At 43.3% G+C, this 24,332-nt stretch overlaps 1 protein-coding gene across 1 annotated transcript in view; it reads right to left on the reverse strand.

Annotated features, from left to right (window-relative positions):
- The window catches only part of CRACDL (CRACD like), a 52,665-nt gene extending 43,656 nt beyond the window's left edge, over positions 1 to 9,009 (reverse strand). Inside the window, exon 1 of the mRNA XM_054163127.1 lies at positions 8,795 to 9,009. The gene's annotated coding sequence lies outside the window, so the exon portion shown is untranslated. The remainder of the gene's footprint in view (positions 1 to 8,794) is intronic.
- Between the last annotated feature and the right edge of the window lie 15,323 nt (positions 9,010 to 24,332).

Genomic DNA, 24,332 nt, shown 5'->3' on the forward strand with positions numbered 1-24,332 from the left:
CCTGATGTACAGGGCCACCTCTCCACCCCTTCTCCCTTGCCTGCCTCTCCTGAAGAGCCTGTAGCCATCAATTGCAGCGCTCCAGTCGTGTGAGTCTTCCCACTATGTCTCTGTGATGGCAACTACATCATAACTTTCCTGCTGCAACAAGGCTTCCAGCTCCTCTTGTTTGTTAGCCACGCTTTGTGCATTAGTGTACATGCACTTCAGCTGGGCTGCTGGTTTCACCCCTGGCTCCAGCTTACCACCCCCAGACTCCTGTCTGGGGGGACAGGTTTCAGCCCCATCCCCCTTTGAATCTAGTTTAAAGCCCTGTCAATGAGACCAGCTAACTGCCTTCCTAGAACCCTTTTCCCTTTGGGGGATAGGACACTCTTATGCACTAAGATCTTTCTCCCCCTCTGGGACAGATGTACCCCATCTGTTGCTAGCTGACCTGGTGCCATAGAAAGTTCCCCAAGATCAAAAAACCCAAAAATCTTTTGGTAGCACCAGCCTCTTTCATTAGTTAACAATAGATTTTGTTTCTTTTCTTGTGGCTGACATTTTCTCCAGCTACTGCTACCCTTTTCTTTTTAACCCTCACAGCAAGACTGCCCATGAGCAGCTTTTCTACCAGCATCCACTCCCTGGCTACATGGATCCTAGGCCAGCAACCACGTGAGAGCACCCAGACAGAACAGAAAGGAAATGCCCCACTCTTTAAAACTCTGTCTTTGAGGGATCCTTTCATCCACTTCCCAGTCACTGTCAAAATGAACAGAGCTAGCTCTTTCTCTCTGAAATGACTAACATAATGTAGTTGCACAAACACATACTCTCTTCCAGTGATGTTTCATGTGCCAGTGTTTGCTATTCTTCCACCTCCAGCATCAGAGGAGGTGGAGAAATAGCAAGTTGTGGCACAGGGACAAGCTATGTATAACTACTGACGGGCTGCTATCTCTCGGCACCAGCCCTTTCCTTTGCAGTACTTGCATCTATCACTCAAATTCCCTGTTGCATGTTGTGTAAATATAAGGTGGTGCCCAACATCCCTGTGATTGCTGATAGAATCAAGGGATGTCAGGTAACAAAATAAACGCTAGAAGGAAGATGGGAGAGAGGAGATAGGATACAGCTCACTGCATGGGCTCCCCTTCCGAGCCACTGCGCAAACTGCACGTGACCTGCCACGATCAGCCTGCCAGACTTCAAGGGCTGCCATAACAAAAACAGAACAGGCAGCAGATGCATCTTCCCAAGCTTTTCAATAGGTTTTTTGGCTGTTCAGTTGTTTTCACCTGCTTCTTTCTCTGCTGTGGGGCAGTGTGTGCTTTCCTAACCAGCCCAAACTCTGCTCTAGTGCCCCTGTTCCCATTACTCCAAAGACTGTGCAGGTTCTTGTGCCAGATCCTCACCAGCCCTTCTACAGCAGCCTTGCCAACAGCACATTCCTTTCTCTATTACAAACACAAGACATTTCCATGGGATGGGGAGGAAGGAAATGCTTCTCTACCTGTTTTTTTTCCCCAAAAAATGATAGAACTTCCTTTCCCTTTTGCTTCTGACAGAACTGAGAAACACTCCATAAAAGAAAACAAACTTTTCTCCAAAGCAGTTTTTGAAAGAGTGAGGTTTTTGCTTTTAAAAAAGTGCATTTCAGCAGAATACAAATGTTAAAAGGTCAGGAGGCGGCACTGGGATTTCCCAGTCTGATGTCCTGGATAACTCAAGGAATAGGCTGTTCCCCAGAAGCATCAGGGAAACTCGGCTCTCTTGATCGAGCTCAGTAACACTCACATGCTTTCTTTAAACAAAAACACCCAACAACAAATAAAACCAAATAATCATAGAAAATAATTAAAAGCTGGGGGGGGACACACATGGGACAACAAGAGTTTTCAATAGCAAAAGAATAAAGCAAACTCATGTGAAATGCCTTACTCCTACGCAGTAACCCTTTCTTATTTGCAGTACTCTCTCTTTATTTTTTTATGTGTGATTTAATAGAGGGGCCAGGAGAGCTATTCTGCCAACATGAAAAGCATTATTATTAAAAGACCTGCTAGAGTAGTAACATCATACTGGCTCTCCTTTCTCAGCACACAGGGGTAATAAAAGCATAGCAGTTTAACACAAAGACACAAGACCTCCCCCTGGTCGGCTCCCTACCGGAGATACTCTGTATACTAAGGAGCACAAATTGTTCAACATACTACCAGAGTTTCAAGCTTGTATCAGCCACTTTTACTTATAGAAGCACAGTCTGTATTTTGAGCTTAAATAACATCAAGTGTTCACATAGAATACTTTGGCTAATAATGTTCTCAGGAACTTAATCCTTTCTTGTACAACAGGGGGTTAACATCACTCAGAGTCAAGGGTCAGGAAGGTATTAAAAATTCACTAAATTCACTGTGCCTCTCCTTGAAAAGCAATAGAAAAGAAAAGAAAATGTCTTGCTTTAGTTAGAAGAAAATTACATTTGATTCTACATGTTGCAACTGCAATTATTCTTGAATTCAGCACTGGGAACATTCCTGAAGCTATTTCACAAAAATAATTACACAAGGCCTTTTGGTATTCAGAACAAGTAGCGTTATCCACATTGCTGGAAGGTCTCTCTGCCTTTAAATTCAAGGAAACACAACGGGGCTTTCATTGATCCTTCCTTGCCTTTTGGAATCATGAATACAATAAATTTTCCATATGCCTATGTGCACACATGCACTTACTTTGTGGCAAACAGAGAATAAGCCACACTTGGAACCACAGCAAGCTCTGAGGAACAGTGCACTTACACCTGCCACCCCATCAATTTGGCTTATGTAAGCATGTTCTTGTACAGTGCAGAGGTTAACAGCAGTTTAAGAAGTGTTTAGCACTACCCAGAATGATATCCTTATTCAGCTTTCTTTGCCACTTGAGGAAAACTCAGTGAGATGAGTTAATCTGACAATGAAGGCAAATGCTAACATCAGAGCTAAATGTGGCCCAAGTTTCATACTTTCTGAATCCATCTATACTGCACAGAATATTTACTCTCAGCTCTATAATGTGTGCTGTACACAACACTCTCATTTCAACACTTTTATTAAGTTTCTTTAAAAGTTAATGATAAATCTTTTCAAATGTCAGGTCCATCTGAACACATAATATAGCTATGTCCCAGGCTTCCAAATATTTTGTCATTAGTGTGATGAAAAATACAGTCCAGTCTCACCAAACACAAGTAATGAGGAAAGTGCATGAAATAAAGAGACTAGGCTGGGCTTTACTGGGTTCCTTGGTCATTCCTATACTGGAAGGACGAAACTATCATTGTGATAACTACACAAAATAGTTTTAATACTGGATATTTAACATAGATGAGGGGAAAAAGAAAGAAAGAAATTAGGGAATGCAAAGAGAGTGAATTAAATATTCTTAAGTGAAGGCCGAGCCCTTCCAGACAGAGATATACCAGCCTACCAGCTGAGACTTGCCAGAACATAAGCAGCTCATACGATGTGCCGTCAGGGGCCCTCAGCCCTCACCATTCCCTCAACTTCACCTTGTTTCTGCCCACACAGCTGTGCTGAACTGGCTGCAGTCATGTGCTAACCTGGAGTCACCTTGGATGCAGGGATAACAAGAAGCCATGTCTCCAGCCCAAGGACCGGTTCACCCTCCTGGGTCATCCTAGCACGAAGGAGCAGTGAGGATCGAGTGAGATCCAACTGGAGCCATGGGAGGGTAGCAGGAGGCAGTGGGGAAGGGGAGCATATTCCTCTGCATTCCCCTTGCAGGGTTCTGACTGCAGACTCAGAGGTCAGTTTCTCCCCCAACATCCACACAGATCATCCAAGGTGTACAGCTACTGTCAGCGCAGTCTCAATCCTCTGAAATTTCCCCAGGGAACAGTGCTCACATACTTCAACAATAACTGCTACCTTGTAAACACATTCCACATTCCTGGTGCATTAAACCCCACAGGTCAAACGCAAAGCTGAAAGACCTCTTGTCTAACTGTTGTATGAGGCTCACTCTGAAGTAGTACATGTGGAGCACCAAAATATTGTGGTGGTTTGAGCCTTAACTGGGATTTAAGAGTTCAGATGGGGGCAAGGCTGAGAATCCCTCCCCTGCTCCCCCCTCCTCTTTCCCAATAAAGAGGAAAAGAAAGGGAAGGAGCAAATCCACCAGGAAATAATTTGCAGTTGGCGTGGAATTAGAGAGGTAAAGAATTTTCTTTTATATATATATATATATAAAAATATATATATTATATATATATAAAAAACAGTAACTGGAAGGGTTCACAAGGGTAAGGAACAAGCATGGATGGGGAAAAAATATTAATACAAAACCAGTCCTTTGCAGAGGCGTGAATGTAGCAGGGAGAAGGACCAGGCCTGACCATGTGGTAGAGAAGCAAGAAGCCAGCAGCAACTCTCTCTTGTCCCCACGAGGCAGAAGTGAAAGAGAGCTAATGGCTGCAGTGACCTCCTTTTTATAGGCTTGCTGGACAGGGAGGGTGAGTGGAACAGACTAACTCAGTTTCCCAGGGGGAAAATCCCCTCCAGGGAGGGCAATGCCTTCACAAGCCCTCCCCCTGCCCCAGCTTTCAGGATGGGCATAACCCATCACACACAACATTGCTGAGTCCTTCCATCTTTGCTCCAAACCTTTTCCACAATCTATAAGAAAAACACAATTAGGATTTCACAACTGCAAGAGGCCTCATTTTTTGTCATTTACTCCCTCATGACGTGTACTTCCAGACTTTACATTCCTACTATCCATTTGGGACAAATTTGTTATTTTCTGTTTGAAAGAGAGGCAATGTTTTCCTGTACCTCTTCCCTCCTCCTACACTTGCAGATCTTTGCTCCAAACCACACTGTGCTCCAAAACTAGGATATGAGCAAATGGAAATAACTGCCACTTACTCAGATTTTCCTTTTCCCATTTACTCCTTCCCTGCAGCAATACCCTCAGTGAAAATAACTTCTCCACTCTGCCTTGTGCCAAGTTAAGGCTCAAAGACTACACAGGAACCTGACGATGATGTTTGAAAGGGACAGAATGGAAAAGACTATTTGGAGACTTATCCCATTTATCCTTAGGCTCTGTTCTTTAAATACACCAGGAATGTTTTACTTCAATACTCAAAATCCTGATGACATGCAGGTTATTAATTTATGATGAGATTATTATGGTTAATTTAACATGTGCAGGCACTTAACTAGCTACTGTTGGGAAATATTTGTCATTGATTCAAAAATTTCCTGCCTGCAATTTGTCAGATATAGTGCAAGTGAGCTGCAGAAATCCAGCATGACATAAACAGCTCTCATCTGCCATCGCCTTTACACGTGACTGTACCACACTTGAGCTCTGCCTGAATTAAATAGGCGCAACAAAATGTACTGCAGCATTCACAAATGAAATGGCATTGACATTCAGATGCAGAAAAAATCCAACCTAAGCGTGTGCTCCTCCACACGTGTCAGGAGAGCAGAGAGGCAGGCAACACATATATGAGAGCAAAAGGGGCACTATCGGCAGAGAGGGTGGCAGAGCAGCCTCCCAAATCAAAGCTCAAGAAGCAAAGCTGTGCAAGCAAAAGCTGCTTGTGAGGGCTTTCCTCCCACCTCCTGTGAGTCTGCCATGACCCCAATCAAGTCAAGTGGTGCAGAGTAAAACCACTGAAGTGGTATAATTCAGGAGCAACCTGTCTCCCAGCCATGGCACAGACCTTCAGAGCCATCTTACCATTCCTGGGGAGAAACTCCCCACCTCAAACTGCTTTGCTTTGCTTGCTTTGCCAGGGAGGCAGGCAAAATATCTGTGTGTACAGAGCTAGTTACAGAAACAAATCAAAACTCATGTCCAAAATGACCAGTCTTGTGGCACCTTGGAAGGGTCCCCAGTACTTTTTGGTTTCAGGCCCAAAGTCAGTAGTGAATCATTTTGCCCACAAACAGCTCTTCAGCTCTGTGTTTTCTCAAGACCTCTCACTATCAAATGCATCCCACAAATCATTCCCTTTCCAGTGCAGGGGCACCATACACTGCCTGGACATTTTCAGTTCTCTCATATGGTAAAATCTCTGGAGAAATGGCATGTTTTGGTACATTTAAAAATCTCTGAGCTTCACATAGGTGTAGTGGGATAGAACTTAGGCACATACTACCAGAGGGGACTTCCTGAAGATTCAGTCCCCTGTTGCTGCTGGCACACACTCCATATAATGCTTTCGCAGGCTGATTTTGAAAAGTGCTGTTTTGAAAACTGTTCCATTTCTCCCACGCCTCTGACTGAAATGCTACTCTGGAACTTTAACTCTGATGGTTAGACATTCCCAGACTAAATGGTCATTCTACATCTGGGGCTGCTTTTTGTTGTTGTTGGGTTTTTTTTTGTGTCAGTGCAATACTTTCATTGAGACAGTTTCTCTCTCCTGCCATAGGTATTTAGAGAAGACATCTGTCTCCCCTTTCCATCTTTATCTGCAAAGTCCAACAACCCACATTACCTTCATCTCTTCTCAGACATAAGCTCTTCATTCACCTCGCGATCTTATTAACCCTTTTCTCCATGCATCCCACTCCAAGCTCACCTATTCTAGCAACCAGCTGCCCAGAGCTGGACACTGAATCTCAAGTGGCTTTTATAGCTAGATGACATAAAAGTGACTCTTGGATTAAGCTCCTCAGCAAGTTATACTTGCACAGATTGGCAGACAGGAAAGCATTCATCTTTCACCTCCAGCCTACTCTCTATTGCGGAGTCCAAGGATGTGTTTGAGCACATTACTATTAAGAAACTCCATTCTGTGTAAAGCCTATGTTCCAATAATCTCCCCAGACTTAGCTCTTTTCTACATCTAGCTACCCAGATAGCTGATGCTGGCTGCTAATACCAGATTACAGGACCCATTCCAGTTTCTTTTCAAACGCTGAAGCACTCGTGTACACTCCCTTGGCTGGACTTGGCTGGACTGCAAGAGCCCAGCCATCTGTGTATCTGCAGAGTGCCCCTGCTGTAGATGTAACAGGAAAATATTTAGTCTTCTGCATGCAGTTGGCAAATGTACTAGCTCAAGTCTGGGGAAAATCTCACCTTCTTTGCTTAGGGACCTCCTTCATTTTAACATTTTTTCAGACATTTAAAAAATATTTGTCAGAGCAAAGGGCAGGGAATGAGGTGTCTAGCAGAGACTCCAGCTCTGGTAGAAGAGTGTTACTAAGAGCACACTGTAAGGCTTTGTGAACAGGGGAAATATCAGGGAGTGCTGGACAATTTAATCTCTTGGATCCCATGGCATCCTCTGAGAGTGCTGCTTAACTAAAACAGCTAGATCCAAAAGTTTCTGCTGTTAATTGCCTCCTGAAAGTTGTTGACCTTGAGACTGGAACAATTAAATGAAACATGAAGCACCTTCTCAGAGAGGTATTTCTTCTCTGTCCTACAACACCTAAATACACTGTAGTGTGAAGTTACATACTTGGGAGAGCCTGTGGTAATAAAGAACATCCTGAATTGCACAAAGATCCTGCTCTGGTACAGATTTTTTTTTCTCTCTTAAGTGGACACATACACTGTGGCCCCAGGAATGGAGGCATGAACTCTCCCTAATGTATGATAGAGACAAAAAGCTTGGCATAGCAAATTGGACATGCAGAGTTTGAAAAGCAGACACTGTATCAGGTATGCAACATGAGACTCTGGGAATTGTCTTTCTGAATACTAAGCGTGGAAAATATCAATTGAAACTGCACTTACTCAGTCTCTCTGAAGAAATCAGGTCTTGAATGCCTCAGAATCAGCACTCAAGCAGCTTCATATCAGAGATAATTAAAATATACAGCCTAAAAGGAACCTAGTGTTTTATGTCCTATTCAGAATCTGCCACTACAGCCTACTGTGCAAAAAACCCTACAAACATGCTTGTAGTGTACCTGTCCTAGAGATGTCACTTGGCAGGCCTCCACTTTAAGTTAACTGGAGCCGTACCAAGTCATACTGCTGAAGAGCTGGAATGTACTGTTTATGGACTTCTGAAAAAAAGGCAGGTTAAACAGCTTGTATGCATCTGGAGACATTCATTCTCAATTTTTTCAAAATATGAAAACTGTATTTGCTGTGAAAGTGGTCCCTCAGAAAATTCATGCCAGCCCAGTACCAGCACTAAATACAAGCATACTCAGGTTTAATTCCCACCCTCTCTGCCATCTGTGAGTAGAGAGAAGAGGTTAGAGCACAAGGAAGACAGTTTGGTTTTTTTCTCTACCTTTTTTTCCTCTACTTTTTTTAGAATGGCACATTGCTTTAATTTTTACATTTGTCAAAGGGTTTCTACTCACAATCTATCAAAGGAAAAGAAAAAGCAGGAACAAATTCCATTGTGTTACCAACCAGAGGCAATGACTGCTGACCTCTGCAAAAAACACACAGTTAAAGGGACTTCCTGGTTTCCGTTTTGTAAATGTGCTACAAGGAGCCAGTTGCAGCAAGAGCATGGTAACCAGTAACTCTGGATCACTTAAGGATTTTTCATTAGCCAATTCTACAATAAATTAACTAGAGAGGTTTAAAGGTTGTTTTCAACACTCTATAAACAGACACCACAAGGAACTAGGGAAGACAGTTCATCTTTCCACTTAACTTTTTTACTTACCAGCCGATGAAACTTTACTAAAGTACAAAGGTAGGTCAATACTCCCACAACTGAATGTTGTGCATCTGTGTAACCAAGAAACGCATCACACCCCTAGGAAAACAACCTTTAAAGTGCCTCAGACATAAACTTTCTTCAGCTGCTTACCTGAGTATGCTCCTGTTGGCCAAATTCAATGTAACACAAAACGCTACTGGTGTTTCAAAAGGGATCTGTCACCTCGCCAGACATGTAAGCAGTTGCAAAAAGAGCAGAGGCACTTCCAAGTTCGCACAGAGGATTCTGAAAGCCTCAATTCAGTTTGACTTGGATAGTGCACCCTACATCTCATCAGTTACCCAGTACATTGTGCCTTCCTGAGTTATTAGCACTGCCTCGATCCCTTCACCAAGTGATCCCTGTATCTAACACAGTCAAAAGAGTTGGTCAGAGGAGAATGCACCAGTATCCCCCAGTTGCTAGGAAACAAGCAGGGAGATCCTGACCTGAATTCTTAGCAGAGGCTGATGATGCTCAGGAAGCTTAGCTGGGTCCTTCCTGGGAAGGCAGGGACATACTGAAAAGTTACTCCTGGCTTTGCAAAGGCCACTGCATAGCACCACCCAAGACAGAGCAACAGTAGCTGAGCTGCTTACACAACAACAAAGCACCTCTTGTGAAAACAGAACGTGCACAGGTGAAAATGGAGGGAGAATTTTCTGTTCTTCACGTCAATGAAACTTGGAAGTTTTTAACCTCAAAACAAGATCTTTGTGTTTTAAATTTGGTCATTAAATAAAGCAGAAGAAACCACCTATCACATGTACAGTTTCAGCATTAACAAATACAATAACAGAATTAAACACATCAAAATCAAGAAAATTAAAGTTACCCCAGATGCATAATCTAAAACCAAACTTGTAATACAAAACCAGAGAAGCAAATCAGGAAAGTTAAGGATGACTAAAGAACTCTACGTTTTCCAACCTTTTAAATATTTCAGGTCACTGCCATGCCATTGGATTAATGACTCTGTTTAGCTTTCAACCTCTCCAGCATGCATTTTCTAAAAGATGAACAGGGGCTGCACTACACCTGAACAACTGAGGTGCTTCTGAGTCCCTTGGATGTGGTATGCCTGACCCTAGCTAGCCTGTATAGTGGAAGGAAATAATAACTCCTCAAATGCAGCACAATGTAAAAGTCTCTCACAGACCTGATTATCTGAAAAAAATGCCTGTTTGCTTTCTACTGACTCCAAGGAATATCCATCCCCTTGGCAAACTTGGCAAGAACATGATGCTGCACACATCATGGTTCTCATGGGTTGGAGGAGCCAGTGAAGTCGAGAGGGATGAGGGTAAGGGCAACATACACAAGTGTCTCAGCAGAAATGCCAGACCATCCCAGTTGTGCAATGGTACAACTAATGCTTACTCCTGGGGCGTGTAGTGTACTCCTGAAAAACCTCTCCTTTTGTTATAATGCAGGTCCAGTGGTCCAATACAGCCACGTTCAGTGCAGGACTGGCATCCAGAAACAGTCTCTTAGCTATGCTTGAAATCCCTGCCTACTCCTTAAATGTCTGTATTTACCCAGGGCATCAGCCTCTCCTTGCAACAATTACAACTGCCCAAAGGCAGATTATGGTGCTTCAAGCACCTTTTTGAACAAGAACCACAGCCTATCATGTTGATAGGAAAATTACAGTACTTTTGTTCATTTGCATCCTCTCACCTGTCTGCAGAAATATGAAGAGTTCAGCGTTAGGGTCTATCCTAATAGCACTTCAGTTTCCAGACTAAATAGTATACGCAAGCCATGATCTGAGGGACAGCAAAGCTGAATAAATCCAGGTATTAAAGAGACTCACAAAAAGTCTTTTTAGGTAATCAAGTGACATTTGGAGGAAACAAACTGCAAATTTGAGATGTTAAATATATACTCATCTGCTGCTAAAGAAAAGCTGATCACATGAGAGAGCACTGAGTGCAAGTCAGAAATCATAGCTCTGTGCAGGATCACTGTAGAGTAAGTAGCACAGGTATTCTGAAACTATTTTCTTTATGAAAGGCCATCTTAAAGATGTCATCACCAGAAGGGAAAATTATACAGAAAACACACTTATAGAAACATCTGTATTTCAGATAGTGCTAGATCCCTTTTTTTACTATAGATTCTTCTTCTGCAAATTAGAGTGGAGAGGATGTCACTTCAGTGCTTCTTATGTATTTTTCTAAATGGCCTTTATGTTCAGCAATGCAACAAGCTGACACTAAGTAACAGAAATTAGAGAAAATTAAGGAAGCTTGACAAAATGAGAGGTGTAGCAAATACAAGCTTTTAATAATGAAGCCTTTAATAGAGGCAAATAGAAATTTAAAGACACAAGTATGGAAGAGTTGAGAAGAAACTGAGAATTGCTGAACCTGAAAGAAGGAAAGGGAAAGCCTTTCAGGGACAAAAATTTCACGTGTGAAAGGAGAGGAGGAAGATGAAAAAAATACTTCTGGATTTTTCTCTAAACAGACTGAAGGCCATTTACCAGGACTGCCATGTAAGTAGAGAGCCATGGGAGATACTTGATGATGAAGACAGTGTTTCAGCTGGGTGCCAGAATCTCCTGGCCACAGATGAGCAAATAGCTCAGTCAGTGATTTGTCATTGACACTCATGGCAAAGTTGCCAATTGTCATACAGCCACTGATTTTTTTGGTTGTTTTCAAGCACAACCAGAATGGGAAGTTTTGGGACTCAAGAAAAGTTTTAAACTTCTACCCTGCAGAAGAGGGAGTGTGAGTGGTACATGGAACAGAGTGCTAACAGGCAATAAAACAGTAAGAACGGCAAAACAATAAATCAGTTGTATATAAGAATGAGCAAAAAGACACAGATGGGAACAATGTTGCTGGAAATGCTGATTCAAGGGAGAGCTCAAACTGGGCACCTTTCCTCCCTCTTAGCATTTCCTCTGATGATGTTTTGAAGAGCAAGAACAGGTGAGCAGTAAAACAAATCTGGGTGGGGTACAAAAAAGCCATTCCATAGTATTAAAAATAACCTGCACCTTTTTCCTATTGTCTAAACTGGCAGAACTCCACTAGCTTCATTTTATGCCAGCTTAAAATCTGGGCAAATGCACTGAGTATGAGGTAGGCAGCAGTTCCTCTTACATGCTTCACTTTGCCTGCGGACAGCTTTCAGCAAGTCACATGTCTGTTCCAGGGGAAGATACCTGATGAAGGATTTAATCTTCCTGATGACTGCAGAGGATGCTAAAGTACCTAACTCCCCAAACACACCTTGCAACAAAATTCATCGTTCAAAATTTGCTTTACTCAGCTATGTACTTCTATGGCCATGTAAAACAGTTCAAAATTGCCTGACTTGAAACACTACAAGTGAAACGCTGCTGTCCAAATCTCTCTGCAAGGGTATAGTTTTACAGTAATTGAGATAGTATGTAATCTGGTCACATCTCCACATACATCAGTAATACAGTACCGAGAAGTGTCCCAGTTGTTCAGATGCAGAAGGAGCTGTGTGAGGCATTGATTCATGCTGATGAATTGTAACCAAGCAACACTGCCAGCATCCCTCCAGCCCATTGTTCATCTGAGCTGAGGAGAACAGCAGTAGAACAGCACTGAAAACCTGCCAAACTCCAACTTCCCCAATTAAAGGATACTATCTCTAATACTATTTCCTTAACCAAAATTTAACAGAAACAGAATGTTCTTTGTCTCTCGGTAAAAAGCAAATTACATGCCTGAAGGCAGCAAACTAAGTTATCTGTCCACCACTCTTTTGTAAATAAGCTTTACAAAAGAAACATTTCAAATTTACTTTACACAAAGTGCAGGACAATGAATTATTCATCTGAGCAGAGGGACAGAAATACTGCCTTTTTGTTAGCCTGGCTATTAGATGATGAGGGAAACTAAAGACAACTTTCTCAGATACAATAACTAATCAGTAACAATACAGCTGAGATGAAAAAGAAATAGATACTTGAAAATTAGGTTCAGTGAGAGCTGGCAACTATTTTCCACGTAAGTGTCTGAAACTGACAGTTCAAACACAAAATATAGCTACTACACTGTCATTGACATAAACCTTATTATGAACAGATGTACTAAAAAATGATGATACAACACTGGGATTTTTCATGTTAATGCCACAGGCCTGGACACCAGGAACCAAATTCAGTGTATAATGAACCACCATTCTCTTTATGGGAATAGGAGGATAACACAGTCTGCCAACAAAACTGTCGAATTTTCAGAAAGTGACACAGTACTCCCCCTTTTACCAGAAAAATAGATTTCATGTGTAAGTTAAGAATAAGACAGAGAATCAACTTGTGCTTACAATGCAATGGACAGGCTAGCAGCTGTGTGCATTTCTCAGAGAATAAAACCCTAAGCACTGACCTGTAAAACATAAATAGTAATAACATCTGCTAGACTTCTGAGCTCTGAAATCACATTCCCTGAGAGCAAGTTGCCAAAAGAAAAGCTGAGCACTTACATAAGACACCATTTCCCTTTTCAATGATCTATGCTTCTCTTTTGAAACTTTGCTTAAAAGGCTGAGTGCAAAACCACATACATCTCTCCTCTCTGGGAGTAAAAATAGCAGGGCAAAGTAACAAACCCCCATGGCACTGGCTTAAAAACAGATTTAGGGATGCCTTTCAGAATTTGGGATGTATTAGATCACCCTCTTTGCTTACTCTCCACTTTTCCTTTTAGTCCTTTACTACAATCTAGATTCCTATATATGGTCTTCTCAGTCTCAGGGGGGGATCAAGCACTCCTGTATTCACTATTCTACATGAGGTATCATCATGATCTCATATAGGCAGAAACACTGCTGCTTCTTACGTTCTCTTGACTTCGCAGTCTAGAGCCTCCCTCCTAAGTCCTTGTCACTGCTAAAGGTTTTGATGCTCCACAGAACACATTACAGGGTCAAAGTCTGCTCTTTCATGGCATGAGTTCCCAGAAACTTCCTCTCAGTTGTGAGCAGATACTCAAAGCAGAACTTGCTCTCATCTTTTTCTTTTCCCCTCACACAGTTTGCCAGATGGCTTTATTTAATGTCTATTCCCTGGATTGACTCTTAGATTTATTTTTTCCCTCCCCACTTGCCATCTGCTGGTCCAAACAGCTAAATGATACACTTGCTTTGCAATCTCACAGCATTGATTCATTCTTGCTGTCTACTTGGCATCCAAAATAGTATGCAGGCAGACAGGCAGGTCTGGGCAAGGCCTTGCTCCACCAACAGGAATTTTGTTCTTGTACCTCTGAGAGTCATTACCTCAGGAGCAAATTTGGAAAAGAGAATAACGCACAAGGCCAGAGTGAAAGAGAAGTACTGAGAGGAATGAATGGTCTATGTTGTGGATATTGCCTGGAAGCAGGATTTGCTGCCCCAGGAATTGGTGTTGTGTGGCCTTGTACAAAGAGAAGACATCATGTTGTGCAGCAGCCAATAGAAGAAAATTACAAGTGCACTTCCAAAAGAAAAAAATGCTGTGTGGAAAAAAACCCTTGGACTTACATTCTCCAAATTGCTTTCCAGGGGCATTGGGTACCATCTTGTGCTTTTCAGTGACAATGTATGTGATCTCTGATGGAATAACTAATGTGAACATGGGCATAACTATACCCATGCCTGCAGGGTACCCTGCCTAGACAGCACTCAATAGGAGAGGGGAAGGCAAGTGACCACTGGTCAGCCCAGAGCTCTAGCAGCCTGTGAAACTGAAGCAGCAGCTGCCTGGGAAGGGGCTGAGGAAGAGGACAAATGGCCACAGAAGGAGGAGGAAGGGAAAGAGTGCCAAAAGCTCTTGCCATGACTCCATTTGAATGCCTAACGGCAAGGAATTATTGAGCTGCCCACCCATTCTGTTACCTTAAACTGAGACCTTTTTAGAGATGATTTTGTCTCTTGAGTGTTTGCACAGTTCTAAACACAGTAGCTCCCTGTGCTAAGTCCTTTGAATACTATGAGAATACAATTAATGAGTAAGAGCAATAAAAATCTTTGTGCTATTTGTACTTGAGAAGATCTTGCATGGCTCTGGACAAATCACAGCCACAGCAACATTTTCAACAAACACATCTCCTAAATCTCTCATTATTGGTGCTCCCTCTTAAAGGTATTTTAAAGACAGAAAAAGCCATTCATTTCATGAAAAAACAAACAACTTGGTTTCATATCTGAAAGCCACAAAGGACCAACTATTCATCCAAACTGTCTAAGTGAACAAAAGCTTGAAAACTCCTAGTTCAATACTTAAATTTGCACATACTTGTCCTTTCCTCATTCTCTGGTGGATTTGGTGGCTCAGCTGACATACAAATAGTCTGCCATCTCTCAGGTTTACATCGTATGGTGAAGTAAATGCAAAGTGTGAGGTCTGCAGCATATAGATCTCTTAAGGTTTAGATAATACTGATACTACAGATCTGGTCCTACTTATAGAGTATGAAACCGATAAACCTGTCCCAGCTGTCCAGTGTCCTTGATTTCAGCAGCTCTGATACAATACCCACTGAGGTCAAAAGATTCCCTAATTACCCAGTAAGTGCCAAATCAAGCACAATGTGAGTCAAGTGCAACTGAAGATATAAATTCTTCTGCTGTGCAAATTCCTTCATTACTGAATTGTATTGCACTGATTCACCTGCTCCAGGTCTTCACTTAACCTGATACTTCATACACCACCCAGAGCTGGAGGGAGTGGTGCTGAGAAACAGACAGCCTGAAATTCCCAAGCTGCTTAATGTATTTCACGTTAGTGGTTCACAAAGAAATGACAATTGGATACCTGGTTGTCACCATGAATGGAAGGATAAACATTCAATGACAAGTTATGAAATGTTTGTGGTAGTTTTAGGCTATGCCTTTAAAATTTAGCTGCAGATTTTGAGCAGGAAAGTAGAAAAATGTAAATAAATCACTACTGGGTGTAAAAAGGAAATCCAAAAGATTATTATAAACAAATTCATTGGATAAATGTCTAGGATAAGAGGAGCTGTATCACAACAGTTCTTCACATTCCCATTTCCTTTTCTCTTCTGATCTTGGCTGTTTTGCTTCACTCAGGGGAAGATAACATGCTTTCGGCTGGCCTTGGGATAAGTCTAGCCCACTGCTTTTTCTCTCTCAACTCCTCTCTCTCTCTCAGGACAGGGGGGTTTGGGGAGGCAATGGAACGGCTTCCTGGGTCTTTTGACTGGGGAGGGGGTTTTGTGTTGTTTGCTAACTGTAGCAAACAGTAAATATCAGTACAATATTGTCAATACAGTACATTTTGTACATATTCATTGCATTCCATTGTAGAGCGTAGTTTTTGCTTGTGAATACAGCTTCATCTGCTTCTAACTGAGTTGGTCGGGCTAAAAGTTAATGCTGGGGGAAACTTCAACCCACCACAATGTTACATCTGCTCAAGAAGGCAGAACAACCAGCCAAAACCAATGTGTAAAACAGCACCAGATCCAGCACCGTGCACGGGCTATATTTGAAAGCTGCACTGGTACAGATGTTAGTAGGTGTACTAAATAATTGACAGGAAGACTGTACCACCAGTCTGCATATCCATGGTAACCAACAGAGGATCTCCCCGGGAAAGGAGTGCTGAGCTGGGGAACAAAAGAGCTTTAGTCTTTTCCCCTTTGCATTAGTGCTGAACAGCATTCAGTATAGAGAGATTATTTAGGTTGGAGCCATGTTCACCCGCAGATAACAGTGACAAGGAAAAAGAACAACAGGGTTCATCAGCATCTTCAGTTCTCAGAGGGCCAGTCTAGCTTGCACCATGGTCCATGTCTCTGCATGTCCACAGCTATTGTTCCACCTGACATGAAGCTGATACAAACACACCCCAGCCATATTACAGACAAACCATTATACTGTACATAACACAGTAAAGCTCCCAAGATACACACTGGTTGGTTGGGGCACGCAAGCTAAAAAAGGAACAATCACTTGTTATGCAGCAGTACAGTTCATTTCTCTTTGTGTATATGAGTATGTGCTGAATACATTTACGATTGTGCACTCTAGGCAAGGTTTGGCAATCTGTAGTATCAATGTGATGCTCATCCACAAGAAGGGCAGGATGGAGGAACCTGGAAACTACAGGCCTGTCAGCCTGACCTCAGTGCCAGGCAAGATTATGGAGCAGATCATCTTGGGAGCAATCACAGTGCACCTGCAGGATGGCCAAGGGATCAGACCTTGCCAACACGGATTTAGGAGGGGCAGGTCCTGCCTGACCAATCTGATCTCCTTCTATGATCAGGTGACTGCCTGGTGGATGTGGGAAGGGCTGTGGATGTAGTCTACCTGGACTTCAGCAAGGCCTTTGACACCATCCCCCACAGCAAACTCCTGGCCAAGCTGTCAGCCTGTGGCTTGGACAGGTGCACTCTGCACTGGGTTAAGAACTGGCTGGAAGGCCAAGCCCGGAGAGTGATGGTGAATGGTACTACTGTCAGCTAGTCACTAGAGGTGTACCCCAGGGATCAGTGTTGGGTCCAATCCAGTTTGATATCTTTATTGATAATCTGGATGAGGAGATAGAGTCCACCCTTAGTAAGTTTGCAGATGACACGAAGTTCGGGATAGGTGTCAATCTGTTAGGCAGTAGAAGGGCTCTGCAGAGGGACCTTGACAGGCTGGATACGTGGGCAGGGTCCAAAAGGATGGCATTTAACAAGTCCAAGTGCTGGGTTCTGCACTTTGGGCACAACCACCCCATGCAGCGCTACAGGCTGGGGTTGGAGTGGCTGGAGAGCAGTGTGTTGGGGTACACCCATCCTGGGGGCAGACTGCAAGAGCCCTGCTTCCCCAGGGGACAAAAGAAACCTGATCAAGATGAACAAAGAGGGATGTGATTTCCCCCTCCCAGGAGGAGGGGGGGCCCCTGGGTTAAAGGTGGTCAATTCCACTTCCCCTTCCTGTACAGCAAGCCTATAAAAAACGAAGACAGTGTGGCCATTTTCCCTATTTGCTCCTGCCTCACCTATTCAAGAGGACAATAGCTGCTGCTGCCCTCCTGGTTCTGCCACGTGGTTGGGCCTGATCTTCTCCTTGCCGCGTCCATGCTTCTCTAAAGGGCTGAAATTCAAGGGAGATACAAGGCCATCCAAATTTAGCTTTTTATATTCTCCTATTCACCCTTATTCCTTACCCTTGTAAATCCTCCCTGTTACTGCTCTCTCTCTATATATATATAGTTAACAAATTTACTTCTCCTACTTCCAAACAACTCCAGATTATTTTTTGGTAGATTTACCTCCAGTCTCTTCAGGGGCGGGGGGAGGAATTCTCAGGGGGTTTTTGCTACCGTCTGAGCTCTTAAACTCCAGTTCAGGCTCAAACCACTACAATATTTTGGCACTCCAACGTGGGGTTTGAAAAATAATATTTCATTTGAGAAGTAATGCTTTGTTTGGAAAGAAAGGATTGGAAGTAGAGATGTTAATTCTGAAGACTCTAATGTTCCAAGCTTTTGCATGGGTTTTTGGCTGGATCTTTTGGACCCATATCTACAAATTAATAAGTCACCATGTGGTTTGGTTAATGATAGAGATGCTGCTCAACTGGATAAAAACTTTACCAATGCACTTGGGCACGTACCTCTTTAAATTCTATGAATTTCATTGGCAGTGATAACTTCTCTGACATAGATAATTTTTCAGAAGCAGGCTAGGAAACTAACCATGTAGATAAAAATGTCTTTGAGGGAAAATTGCCTTATATAATGATATGTTCTATGTTTTTAGAAGTAATCCTCATAGCAGCATTCACCCTGGCCATGTGGGGAAGGGAAGGTGCTAACTCATTAAGAACTCTCTGCAGAGGAACAATGGGTGCAATCTTTTGTAAGCTCTGATACCTGAGGGGTGGGGTGCTGTGAACACTGTAAGCACTGTGTAAACAGGGACACAAAGAGGGAGGGGTTGTGTTGTAGTGAGCGCTGCCCAGTGAAAAGGGCCCACTGGTGGATGAGGATAACTCAGATCAGGAGATAATAACTATTACATCTCTGCCCAGGAAGGAATTAAGGCAAACTCATCGAGATTATGCATGGAAAGAGGGTGAGACAATACTAAGATGGGCCCTGAGATGTTGGGATGAAGGTGTGGAAATGGCAGACCTAGATAAGAGGGAGGTGAAGCTTTTAGGCTCCCTGACTTGTGATGCTGGTCTGGACAAAGATTAGCAAAATTCTTTGGGCCCAGACCCTCAATGCCATAAAGAGCCAGTACTGCTCAAAAGACAACTTGCTCTGGGCCCCAATTAGATGGACAGCTATGGAAGACAGCATACGGTATTTGAGACAGATGGCTGTGCTGGAAATAATTTATGGAGACAGCCAGCTCCCCTTTGACCCAGATGAGGTGCCCCCAAAACAGTCCTTCGTAAAGAAACTCAGGCAGGGTGTCTCTCAAAAACATGCTCACACACTGGGAGGGATGCTCCTGACAGGATGGAGGTCCTAAAACTTTCTGTGAGTTTGCTAGTGACTTGAGGGAATATGAAGACAGTGTAAATCAGAGACCCATAATCTCAGCCATAGAAACTATGACTAAAGAGATTAAGGCCTCCCTGTCTGAACTGAAAAAGGGGAACGATACCTCTTTTTCCCCTTCCCCTTCTCCTTCAGAATGGGTCCATGTTTCAGCAATCAGGAACAGGCGACCTTCCCCTAGGAGATCACCCCAAGCCAATTGGGGGATGTCAAGGGGGTCTCTATGGAGGATTCTCTGTGACCACGGAGAGAACATGGACAGCTGGCATGGCCAACCCACCTCTGCCCTCTGGAACAGAGTGTAGGAACTGCAAGGTGGCCACAATGGGGATAACTTGCCCAGGAGAAGGGCTGCCCCAGTTCCCCAGAGGGCTCCCCCTTGCTTAAGAGACCCTTCTCCTAGTAACACAGGACCCTGTAACAAGTGTGAGCATCACCACTAGCATTAGAAGTGCCCTACCTCCAGCTAGGTGGGGGCCAGGTACAACACAGTGCACTGGAATGTTTATGTGAAATGGCCTGGTATTTCAGAAGCCCTGAAGTAATGAGCTCTGGTGGACACAGGGGCCCAATGCACCTTGATACCATCGAGGTACAAAGGGGCTGAGCCCATAAGCATTCAGGGAGTCACATGGGACTCATAAGATTTGACTGCACTGCAGGCTAAGATAAGCCTGACCAGGAATGAGCGGGGAAAGCATGACATAGTGACTGGTCCAGATGCACCTTGCATTCTTGGCATTGGCTTTCTGTGGAAGCTTCTTGGCATTGACTTTCTGCAGGAGGGATGCTTCAAGGACCCTAGGGGCACAAGTGGGTGTTTGGGGTATCAGCTATAGAGACTGCAGGCAAAGAACAGCTGTCCGCCATGCCCGAGCTGTTGGATGACCCCTCCGTAGTGGGCAGCCGTAAGGTGCAGGATTTGAAGTTACTTATTACCTCTCACATAGTATATTGTAGGCAATACAGGACCAACAGAGGCTCTCTGCATCCCATACACCAATTGATTCGATGACTGGAGAGCCAGAAGGTAATCAGCAAGGCTCACTCCCCCTTCAACAGCCCGATATGGCCAGTGCAGAAGGCAAATGGGGGATGGAGACTGACCATGGACTACTGTGGCCTGAATGAAGTGACTCCTCTGATCAGCGCTGCCGTGCCGGACATGCTGGAGCTGCAGTACGAGCTGGAATCAAAGGCAGCCAAGTGGTATGCCACAATTGACATTGCTAATGCCTTTTTCTCCATTCCCATTGCAGAAAAGTGCAGGCCACAGTTTGCTTTCACCTGGAGAGGAGTTCAATACCATTGGAATGGATTGCCCCAGGGCTGGAAGCACAGCAGTACTATCTGCCATGAGGTGATCCAGACTGCACTGGAGAAGGGTGAAGCTCCTGAGCACCTGCAGTTCATCAATGACATCACTGTATGGGGTGAGACAGCAGAAGAGGTTTACCAGAAGGGTAAGAAGACAACTGATATCCTGCTGGAGGCTGGCTTTGCCATAAAGAGAAGCACAGTAAAAGGGCCTGCCAGAGAGCCAGGCAGAAAGGGACCTGGGGGTACTGGTTGACAGCTGGCTAAATATGAGCCAGCAGTGTGTCCAGGTGGCCAGTCTGGCCTGTATCAGAAATGGTATGGCCAGCAGGAGCAGGGAAGTCAGTCTTTCCCTATACTCATCACTGGTTAGACCACACCTTGAGAACTATGTCCAGTTCTGGGCTCCTCAATTTAAGAATGACATTGAGATACTTGAATGTGTCCAGAGAAGGGCAACGAGGCTAGGGAGAGGTCTCAAGCACAAGCCCTGTGAGGAGAGGTTGAGGGACCTGGGGCCTGGAGAGGAGGAGGCTCAGGGGAGACCTTATTGCTCTCTACAACTACCTGAAAGGAGGCTGTGGACAGGTGGGGGTTAGTTTCTTCTTCCAGGCAACCAGTGACAGAACAAGACACAGTCTCAAGCTACACCAGGGGAGGTTTAGGCTTGAGGTGAGGAGAAAGTTCTTCACATAAAGAGTAATCGGCCAGTGGAATGGACTGCCCAGGGAGGTGGTATAGTCACCGTCCCTGGAGGTGTTCAAAGAAAGACTGAATGTGGCACTTGGAGCCATTATTTAGCTGTCATGAGGTGTTGGGTATTAGGTAATGCACTGGACTTGATGATCTCTGAGGTCTTTTGCAACCTGGTTGATTCTGTGAACTTAGAACTACTCACAAAAATTCTATTACTGTTCAAGGACAATGTCCAGTGAAAGAACGACCTATTGCCTAAGGAATTAAATGACCAGGATCTCCATACAATGCACAGGGGTACCAGTCTCCTCCTGTATGTGCCTACTGAATTACTCTAATGATCCAAAGGGCAACTCCTTGGGATCCTGCTCCTCTGTGTACCCCAAATGACTCTCGCAGAGCCTCCACCTTTCTCCATTTCTTTCCACTTATCACTGGGGCGTGAAGCAGCATTGAGGCCAACACTGAGCTGAGTCCAGGAGACTGGCTGCTGGGTACCTGCATGCTAAGCTGCTGGGCAGAAAGTCAAGGAGAACAAAAGGAATAGATACCATCTGTGCTCTTGCTGTAGGTAACCTCTGAAGTAGCAGGATGAAAAATAATCACAAGTAACTGTAATAATCTTTTCTTAGTCTCCTGCCCCTGCCACAAATTTCAGTTTATTCCATTTGCAAGTCTGATGTCTCTCTGCACATGGCTCATTTCTATGGCTCATTTCTGGTGCAGGGTCTCCCTGAAGGAATAAAGCCGTAATACATTCAAATAGCCATCTGAACATTCAAACAGGTGCACAACAGCTCCTTTTAAATACATCTTTTGTTTCCATGATAATACTACCTACAGGAAATTTTTTTTGATAGTCTCTCCTAAAATACATTGGGTATGGTCTTGTTATGAAACATTGTATGATTTCATAACCATACAGAAGAGCATACTATTTTCCTAATCTGGAATACATTTCTAAATTCTACAGTGCCTTTCAGAAAATGGGCTTTATGTACCTCTATTTCATCAGTGACATATAAGCTCAGAGAAAACAGTCATTTTCGATCTTGGAACTGACAATTGTATGTAAACAGCTTATGCTTTCACTTTTACAGCTACATCAAATCAGTACTGATTTATGCAGCTCCCAATGTCTTTATTTCTTGATTAACTTCTCCTTGGGCTTTCACTATAAGCTACTGATATTTTTCTAGAGATGAGGCAACAGCGAAACTTGTATTAATTTCCTTCACCATATTCAGCTGCTTGTAACTTTGGCAGGTAGGTGTATCTTTTAGGTCCTTTAAGTGTAAGGGCAAAAGAGTAAATAGGTCATGATGGTGTAACTGAAATCCACCACATATGCACAAGTCAGGTTATGGCTGCACAATGGACCTTGGTTCTGACACACAAGCTTGTGCTTTGACTCAGCAAAGTAAATAACACTCCCTTCAAGCAGTTCGCACAAAGCTCTCAGGGTGTTCTGGTTTAACACACAGCACATTATCAGACATTAGAATTCCAACATAATTAATTAAAACATTTTAAAAATGAAATGTTTTCCCCTGGTATTTGACAATATGCTGTTCCTAAGCAAAGTGGCTAAGAGTTTAATAAACATCAGGAAGGCTACCTAAAATCTGAAGTTCATTTTGATTAAGAATCTTCTCATGTAAGTAGACCACTTGTATGCTCCTATTGCAGTAGCTCTCACCCACACTTGCTTTTGCTTCTTTACCCTAATCTACTGAAGGAGATCTTGTCTCCAGATCACTACATGCTGTACAGACCTGTTGTGGAATATTACATTTTAATGGCACACCAGCAGAATCTTGGGCTCAGCTAACACAAGCTCTCAGCTTTAGTCTAAACCTGGTAGCAAAGTAAACAGAGTTAGGATGGTACTGAGTGCTAACACAAATTCCAGCCTACCCCTGTCTTGAAGAGTGGATGGAGAAAATAAAATGGTGGAATCACTTATAAATACTATGATGAAAACTGTATGCTGGTCAATTTTATTTTGTGTTATGCTTCAGAAATAGAGGCTATTAAAATAACAACTGGGTCAGATAAGAAACGCTAACAGGAGATGAGGCTTTATATTGTGAAGATACAGCTAGAAAAATTTAGTGCTGTAGGAGCAGATGTGGCTGCAGAAACAATGATACACTTTTCAGCAGAGTCTGCAAGGTTGTTTTGTGGAGACAAACCCAGGAAGTCCCTGCTGCAAGTTCCTACCACCACCACCCACCTATCCAAACTCCCCATGAGTCCAACAGGCAGGTTCATGCTCTGATGTACCTATTTGCATGCATGGTCCTCTTTTATAACCCAGGTTATTGTGACTGAGCTATAGCTTGTGGCTGTCTTTCAGAATAAGATTGCAAAGCAACTGAGATAGTTATTCAACCAGGTAGTTGAAGCAACATGAATAAAAATTGTAGAATAAGCTTTAAAGGTTACAGTCTAACTGTCAGTAACTCCCATTTTTTCATTTTCACTGAGAAATTTGCTGCATCAGGCTCACTGAAAGAGCTGAAGAGAAAATTTCTGCAACATTTCAACAAAACTGACTAAAAATCTTTTGTGTAAAGGACAAACAATTTACAGTGCTCTCTGCTCAGAGTCATTTAGCATCAGGTTCACAGGACCAGCTTTTATTAAAACAATCCTCTCACCATGGGAAAGGTTTCAGAAACAACATCTTTACTCTAGAGCAGATAGCACTTCCTTAAAGTACTCCACCAGAGTCCAAATACAAACCCTCACATGCTTGTGCTACCAGTGTTGTGTTACACAAGAGACGGCAAGCAGCTGAAAGAGCATAACTTTGTCAAAACAGCAGGTCGGTTAGCATTATCCTTCCATATACTGCAGACTCACTGCAAATGTCAGAGTCATCTTCCACTGTTGAATTTCAAGCTAAAAGTCAACAGGAAAATTAATAACCCAACCTATTGTTGTGACTGAGTTAAACATTACTGAAGCAATGGCTACAATTCTGAGCGAGCGTACAATGTGACAGAGCTTCTTTGTCCAGGAAGATATTGAAACAACAGAACCACCATCAATAGAGGCATGGCAAATCCAAAGAAGCAACAATGCTGTGGCCCAAAGGAGATGGGCCTTGAGACTGCTTTCACAAATGCATGT

The sequence above is a fragment of the Dryobates pubescens genome, chromosome 7, assembly GCF_014839835.1.
Source record: "Dryobates pubescens isolate bDryPub1 chromosome 7, bDryPub1.pri, whole genome shotgun sequence".
NCBI lineage: Eukaryota > Metazoa > Chordata > Aves > Piciformes > Picidae > Dryobates > Dryobates pubescens.